This window comes from Neolamprologus brichardi, chromosome 3 (assembly GCF_056152115.1).
Source record: "Neolamprologus brichardi isolate AB-2024 chromosome 3, ASM5615211v1, whole genome shotgun sequence".
NCBI classification, from domain to species: domain Eukaryota; kingdom Metazoa; phylum Chordata; class Actinopteri; order Cichliformes; family Cichlidae; genus Neolamprologus; species Neolamprologus brichardi.
In genome coordinates this window covers 51,904,466-51,912,446 of record NC_142106.1, presented here as the reverse complement: position 1 = coordinate 51,912,446, position 7,981 = coordinate 51,904,466, and positions in this window count along the sequence as shown.

Sequence of the window (7,981 nt, the reverse complement as noted above, 5' to 3'; positions counted from 1 at the left end):
ACCTGCACAGGTGAGCAGTCCATCACAGGGCCAACAGAGAGAGACAGACAAGCACTCTCTCACATCCACACCTACAGCCAATTTAGAAGCACCAATGAACCTAAGCAGCATTTCATTGGACTGTGGGAGAACATCCAACCTCCACAGAAAGGCCAACAACTTCAACCTACAAACTTCTTGCTTCAAGGCACTATGGCGAACCACTTTTCCCCATTTCAGCCCAAATCCTGCATCTTCCTGTTTCTGACTCCAGGCCAGCTCCACTAACACTTTCTCATCAGACACTGCCACCTAGTGGAGGAAGTCTTAGTTCCATTTGAAGCTTCAGATTACAGTTAGTTCCTTTACAACGAGGTGGAGGTGGTGGGGCCACAGCACCATCATCACTGAGTGCCACAGGACACTTAACCTTTGTTTCCATATGCTGGGAACTTCCTGTTGTTCCAAGGAGGACTGGAAAATGTGTGAAAATCTCCCAGTCAGTTCCTCACAGCACACTTCAATCATTTCCCTCCCACAGCATTAGGACCAGGGCTTTTTCTCTCTTTGGTCCCACTAAGAGATTTCCACACAAACACCTCATCAGTGGGACTCTCAGAGCTACCAGCCCTTTGCTACAATCACAAAGCTCTTCATTGAAATCAATGATATCAAAGCTGGAATCAAATGAGTCCAAGTCTTCTGCTGATTCAGCATCACATTCATCTTTTCTCCTTGTTCTGCATCCCCACCATGGACTTCATTCCTTTCCAAGCCAGCCTTGAGTGTCCTTTATTCAGCTCATCCTCTGCTTTACTTTTACACCTGATTTTAGCTGCTTTATCTCTCTTTCAACCAGTTTCTGTGCCTCAATCTTTTTCTTCTCTCCCTCATAACAAGACAGCTTCTTCTGCCTGAGAACATGTTGGAGTGATTTACTAATCCAGGGCTGCTTATTGGGGAAAATACTTCCTGTTTTCAAAGTAATCCCCATTTTTCCCAAAAAGCAATGTAAGTAGAAATCCATGATCTAAGTGAGAACATGAGCCTTTAAAAAGTCCCAATGGGTGCAGTCCAAGCAGTCCCTCAGTCCCAGTATAGAGTCTTTGGTCCAGACTGGAACAACTGTGTGCCCAGTTTGAGCTCTCTTCAGTCCTGGGACCTGACACTAGGGCTGCTCGATTATGGCAGAAATGATAATCACGATTATTTGACTATATTTATTTAACAATAACAATGTGTTGAATAATGACTTCAAAGATTGCCAAAAAATAATATAAAATATTGTGCAAATACTCATAACAGTGCAAATGTTTGCAATATAAAAAATAAATAAAAAATGTAAACATCTATGTTTAGTGAACTTTGCAGTGTTGCTCTGTGGTGCAGCTACGACACTGTAGCAAAGTTTATGTATTATGTAGTACTATGGCTACGTCCACACGTACACAGGTATTTTTGAAAACGGAGATTTGCCGTTTTCGTTTTAAAAAATAATTCCGTCCACACGTAAAGGCAGAAATGAAGGAAAACGCTGCTAGGAACATGCCAAAGCAACAGGTGGCGAAACAATAAAGTGGCGCACAGTGTGATGTCAAAAAAGGCGCAAACCTTTGACGCTGCGTTTTCTACATTTTTCTCGTCCACATTTTAAAAAAAAAAAGCAAAAACTGAGTTTTCAAAAATATCCACCCTGGCCGGAGTTTTTAAAAATCTCAGTTTTCAGTGACCAAAAACGCCGTTTACGTGTGGACGAAAGGTGCAAACGCATAGAAAAATCTGCGTTTTCAAAAATACCCGGGTACGTGTGTCTACTTGATCCACGTCTGACTCCGCTAACCCATAATGTTTCCGCACCACTGAGGTTTTTTTTACCGGTACCGGTCCGTGAGTCGTTTGGTACCGGGCCACGAAAGTTGAGGCTCAGGTGTGAAATGTATATATTTCAGGGTTTTTATCGGTTTTCAGCGTTATTTTGTTATCGTTTTTATCGTTAACTCGGTTTTCCTGGGTCTTTTCACTTGTGTTATGAATAAATGTTCTTTTTTTCGGTACCGGTACTAGTTTTATTTTGTTGTATTTTTCCGCGACACCTTAAAGGCCGGTCCATGAAAATATTGTCGGGCATAAACCGGTCTGTGGCGCAAAAAGGTTGGGGACCGACATTTAGAAGCTCCCCTAATGGAGCCACAACACATGTCCAATACTTAGTCTGTCTTGTTGAACCAACTGGAAGAAATGATTCAAGGACTTAGTCACAGAACAGAGATTCAAATCTCCAAAATCCAACTGCCTGCATCAGGACATATAGTCTGAAACTGCACAGTTTCCTGTTTGAAGCTGCTTCCTGTTGGCTTCAGCTGTTTGGAGTTTCCATTTTCTAAACTTCTACATTCTGAATCTTCTTCAGCTCTGAACAGATGATAAAACACTGAATGATTTCAAGCTCACACTTTGTCTAATAAACTTACATCTTTCATTCTTTATACAGATTGAGGGTCTGTGGTTTGTCAAAGATCAGCTGTGATTATCTGGCAGCAGCACTGAAGTCCAACCCCTCCCATCTGAGATTGCTGAACGTGTCGGAAAACAACCTGAAGGATCCAGATGTGAAGCAGCTGTCTGATCTTCAGCAGAGTCCTGACTACAGACTGGAGACTCTGCTGTAAGTAGAGTGATGGAGTGAGTGGGTGGTGCTGTCAGCAGTATTGTACTAAACACAGTCAGTATGAAACAAAGATCCAGTGTTTCCTGTAAAGCTGCAGCTTCTCAGTGAAGCTGTGAGAGGAGAATGGTGACAGGCATCAGGATTGGACACAAACACTTCCTGTTTCTGCCTTTTTGTCACCTTTATGGTCACCATAGTAACGGCTGACACGCTCTGATCGAATGCTGTCAACAGCCAATCAGCTCTCTGAACAAAGCAGCAAGCAGACCAATGACTGCATTCATTTCCAAGTTTAAAGCAGTGAAGAACACAGTCTGTAGGTGAGGAAGAATTTAGTGAGAGCAGATGTTTGGATTGAATTCCTCCAGTTAACAGCTGGAACCATCCATCTGGATTGTTGGGCTTGTTGTTGGGGTTCCTACAGAGCTCAGAGTTGACACACCAAGGTTCTTATAATGAATGAAAGTCCAAACTCAAACTAGGAGGGAAAAACATCTTGATCAACTTTAATAAAAATCCAAAGATTAGAAAAAGTGAAGCAACAATGAGTCCTAGTACAGTCCCAGCACTGAAGTCCCTGCTGCTCTTTATACTGGATGTGCTGCATCACTGACTGACAGCTGATGAAGAGTCTCTGGAAACACTCGTTTATCTCCTCTGCTCTTCCTCCTTCTCTCTGCAGGTGGACGCGATGATGGTAAACAGGACGGTGTGTGTGCTGAGAGAGGAGGAGCTGTGTCCTGATGATCCAGAGAGGTTGAAGCAGCAGCAGCTTGTGTGTAGAGACGCTCTGACTGGGCCATGTTACTGGGAGGTGGAGAGGAGAGCTTCATCCAGCAGTGACTGACAGAGGAATGAGAAGAAGTGCAGATGACTGTCAGTGCTGCAGAGTGAACTGCTCTGAGAACAGCTCCACTGTCAGACACAATGTAGAGTCCAGCATCATCCCTGTGTGTCCCTCTGGATCTGACAGAGGATCATCAGTGTATCTGGACTGCTCTGCTGCTGCTCTGTCCTTCTACAGTCTCTGCACAGTCTCTGTCTGACTCTGGCTTCAGACCGTCCTGGATCAAACTCACCTGGAAAGACTTTCAAATTCAAATTCAAATTTTATTTGTCACACACACAACCATACCCAGTATGACATGAGGTGAAATGCTTGTAGCTGTGCAATGCCCGACCATTAAAAAACAGTGGTTTTACAGTATTTACAATTTACAGGCTATTACTAAATTTACAGATTTAACTTAGAAATTTCCAGTAAAAATGTGCAAATAGCAGAAAGATATTATAAGGAAGTGTACATGAAGAAAAACCAGTGTGTGGTGATGTGATGTGTGTGGGAGAGTCCTACACCTGGTTCACGCGGCAATGTATTGCGCCATTTTCCGGGTCCACAAATCAAAACAAACGCACTGTGTTGGAACGACGACGACAAGAAACATGCTTAAAAGCAGCTTAAAAGAAAACGGAAGGTATAGAGACCGATTGTGTCCAGAGGCGAAGCAGCAGTACTTGAAAAAATTAGAGTGCATCACAAATCTGGACCCATATGAAATGCGGCAGTGGAGTAAAGACCCAGACGACTTACCGCCACTGTCCTACCTCGATATCTTCACGTATCTTGTTTGTGTAGTAAGCGCTTTCACTGTGAACCAGTTTCGTAATTACAAGTCACTGGAGGCGCACATCCAATGTACAAATGGCTGGGTGCAAGATTTGGCTATTTTCAAGCCGCCAAACTTTGAGTACGTCGTCATTAATACCAAGGTAAGTCAGCTGGAGGGCATCGAGTGTAATTGCCATTGTCCACCCCCCACCATAATTAATGTTATACTTTTATCATTGAACTGCTAAAATATCGTTATCATATCATGTGCCCATAATTGTAAAGTAGATGCAACCTAACACATTGATAATCGGGCAAATTATTACTTAACGCCAATTTGTGTCCTCCCTGTCTCATTTAATTTATTGTCTTTACATCAACCTTGTCCTTGTATGTTCCAGGTACTGCACTCCCAAAGATTGAATGAACCTGCATTACGGCCATGGGTAATTGTAAGCACCACACTGAACATGCTGAACATGCTACCTAAATGAATCCCAGCAGGAAGCATGTTTTAATAGTGTGATTGTGTGTGCTGTTCGCCTGTCGGTGGCGCTGTCACTTGGTGTTCGCTCGCTCTGTGGTATAGTATCGCTTCCTGTTCCTGCTCAAACACAGTGGTGTTTCTGAGTAGCTTATTTGCTTAGCAGTTTAATTAACAACTTTTAAATACATTATTTTTTTCAGAGTATAATCTTCACGTGCTTCATCCGAAGCACACTTTTTGTGTACTCACTACCTAATTTATAGCCAAAGTATTCACTCACTGTCTCTGTACTGTTTCGCTAGCTTAGCTCGTAGCCGACCCGTTAGCACCATGGCTACTTCACCTGTCCCTTCTGCACTTTCTTGCTCATTGTGTCAGATGTTTAGTTACTCCTCGGCCTCCTTTAGCAGTAATGATATCTGTAACAAATGTAGCATATTTGCAGCTCTGGAGGCCAGGATTACTGAACTGGAGACTCGGCTTTGCACCCTGCTCTCACCCTTAGCTAGCCAGGCCCCTGTAGCTGGTGCAGCCGAAGATAGCGTAGGCCCCGCTAGCTGTTCCCTGGCAGATCCCAAGCAGCTGGGGAAAGACGGCTGGGTAACGGTGAGGAGGAAGCGTAGTCCTAAACAGAAGCCCCAGGTACACCACCAACCCGTTCATGTGTCTAACCGTTTTTCCCCACTCGGTGACACACCCGCTGGGGGTCAAACTCTGGTAATTGGTGATTCTGTTCTCAGACATGTGAAGCTAGAGACACCGGCAACCATAGTCAATTGTCTTCCAGGGGCCAGAGCAGGCGACATTGAAGGAAATTTAAAACTGCTGGCTAAGGGTAAACGTAAATTCAATAAAATCATAATTCACGTCGGCAGTAATGACACCCGGTTACGCCAATCGGAGGTCACTAAAATCAATATTGAATCGGTGTGCAACTTTGCCAAAACAATGTCGGACTCTGTAGTTTTCTCTGGTCCCCTCCCCAATCAGACCAGGAGTGACATGTTTAGCCGCATGTTCTCCTTAAATTGCTGGCTGTCTGAGTGGTGTCCCAGAAACGATGTGGGCTTCATAGATAATTGGCAAACCTTCTGGAGGAAACCTGGTCTTGTTAGGAGAGATGGCATCCATCCCACTTTGGATGGAGCAGCTCTCATTTCTAGAAATATGGACAAATTTATTAAACCCCTCAAAACATGACTATCCAGAGTTGGGACCAGGAAGCAGAGTTGCAGTCTTACACGCCTCTCTGCAGCTTCTCTCCTCCTGCTACCCCCCCAAAAACCCATCTCCATAGAGACTGTGTCTGCTTCCAAAAAGACAAAAAACAAACAAAAAACCAGCAACAAACAACTTAAACATTTACAAAGAAAGAACAATACAGTATCCACATCTGAACCAAAGAGTAAAACAGTGAAATGTGGATTATTAAATATTAGGTCTCTCTCCTCTAAGTCTCTGTTAGTTCATGACTTAATAATTGATCAACAAATTGATTTACTCTGCCTTACAGAAACCTGGTTGCAGCAGGATGATTATGTTAGTTTAAATGAATCAACACCCCCGAGTCATTCTAACTACCAGAAATCTCGAAGCACAGGTCGAGGGGGTGGTGTGGCAGCAATTTTTCACACCAGTCTATTAATTAATGAAAGACCAAGACAGACTGTTAATTCATTTGAAAGCCTGATGCTTAGCATTGTCCATCCCAGCTGTGAAACTCAGTCTTACTTGTTATCATCTATCGTCCACCTGGGCCTTACACAGAGTTTCTGTCTGATTTCTCAGACTTTATATCTAATTTAGTTCTGAGCTCAGATAAAATAATTATTGTGGGTGATTTTAACATCCATGTTGATGCTAAAAATGACAGCCTCAACATGGCATTTAATCTGTTTTTAGACTCAATTGGTTTCTCTCAAAATGTAAAAGAACCCACCCACCACTTTAATCACACTCTAGATCTTGTTTTAACATATGGCATAGAAACTGAACATTTAACAGTGTTTCCTGAAAACCCTCTCCTGTCTGATCATTTCTTGATAACATTTACATTTACAATAATTGATTACGCAGCAGTGGAGACTGGACTGTATCAAAGTAGATGTCTTTCTGAAAGTGCTGTAACTAAGTTTAAGAATATAATCCAGCCACTGTTATCATCGTCAATGCCCTGTATCAACACAGAGCAGAGCAGCTATCTGAACGCTACCCCAACAGAGGTCGATTATCTTGTTAATAATATCACCTCCTCACTACGTACGACTCTGGATACTGTAGCTCCAGTGAAAACTAAGGTCTCTAATCAGAAGTACCTGACCCCGTGGTATAATTCTCAAACACGTACCCTAAAGCAGATGACTCGTAATCTGGAGAGGAAATGGCGTGTCACAAATTTAGAGGATCATCATTTAGCCTGGAGAAATAGTTTGTTGCTTTATAAGAAAGCCCTCCGCAAAGCCAGAACAGCTTACTACTCATCACTGATTGAAGAAAATAAGAACAACCCCAGGTTTCTCTTCAGCACTGTAGCCAGGCTGACAAAAAGTCAGAGCTCTTTTGAGCCAACCATCCCTTTAACGTTAACTAGTGATGACTTCATGAACTTCTTCACAAATAAAATTTTTATCATTAGAGAAAAAATTACCAATAATCATCCCACAGATGTAATATTATCTACAGCTACTCTTAGTTTCATTGATGTTAAGTTAGACTCTTTTTTTCCAATCGATCTTTCTGAGTTAACTTCAATAATTACTTCCTCCAAACCATCAACGTGTCTTTTAGACCCCATTCCTACAAAACTGCTCAAAGAAGTCCTGCCATTGATTAATTCTTCGATCTTATATATGATCAACCTATCTCTAATAATCGGCTATGTACCACAGGCCTTCAAGGTGGCTGCAGTTAAACCTTTACTCAAAAAGCCATCTCTAGACCCAGCAGTCTTAGCTAATTATAGGCCAATCTCCAACCTTCCTTTCATATCAAAAATCCTTGAAAGAGTAGTTGTCAAACAGCTAACAGATCATCTGCAGAGGAATGGTTTATTTCAAGAGTTTCAGTCAGGTTTCAGAGTTCATCACAGCACAGAAACAGCTTTAGTGAAGGTTACAAATGATCTTCTTATGGCCTTGACAGTGGACTCATCTCTGTGCTTGTCCTTCTTGACCTTAGTGCAGCATTCGATACTGTTGACCATAATATCCTATTAGAGCGATTAGAACATGCTGTAGGT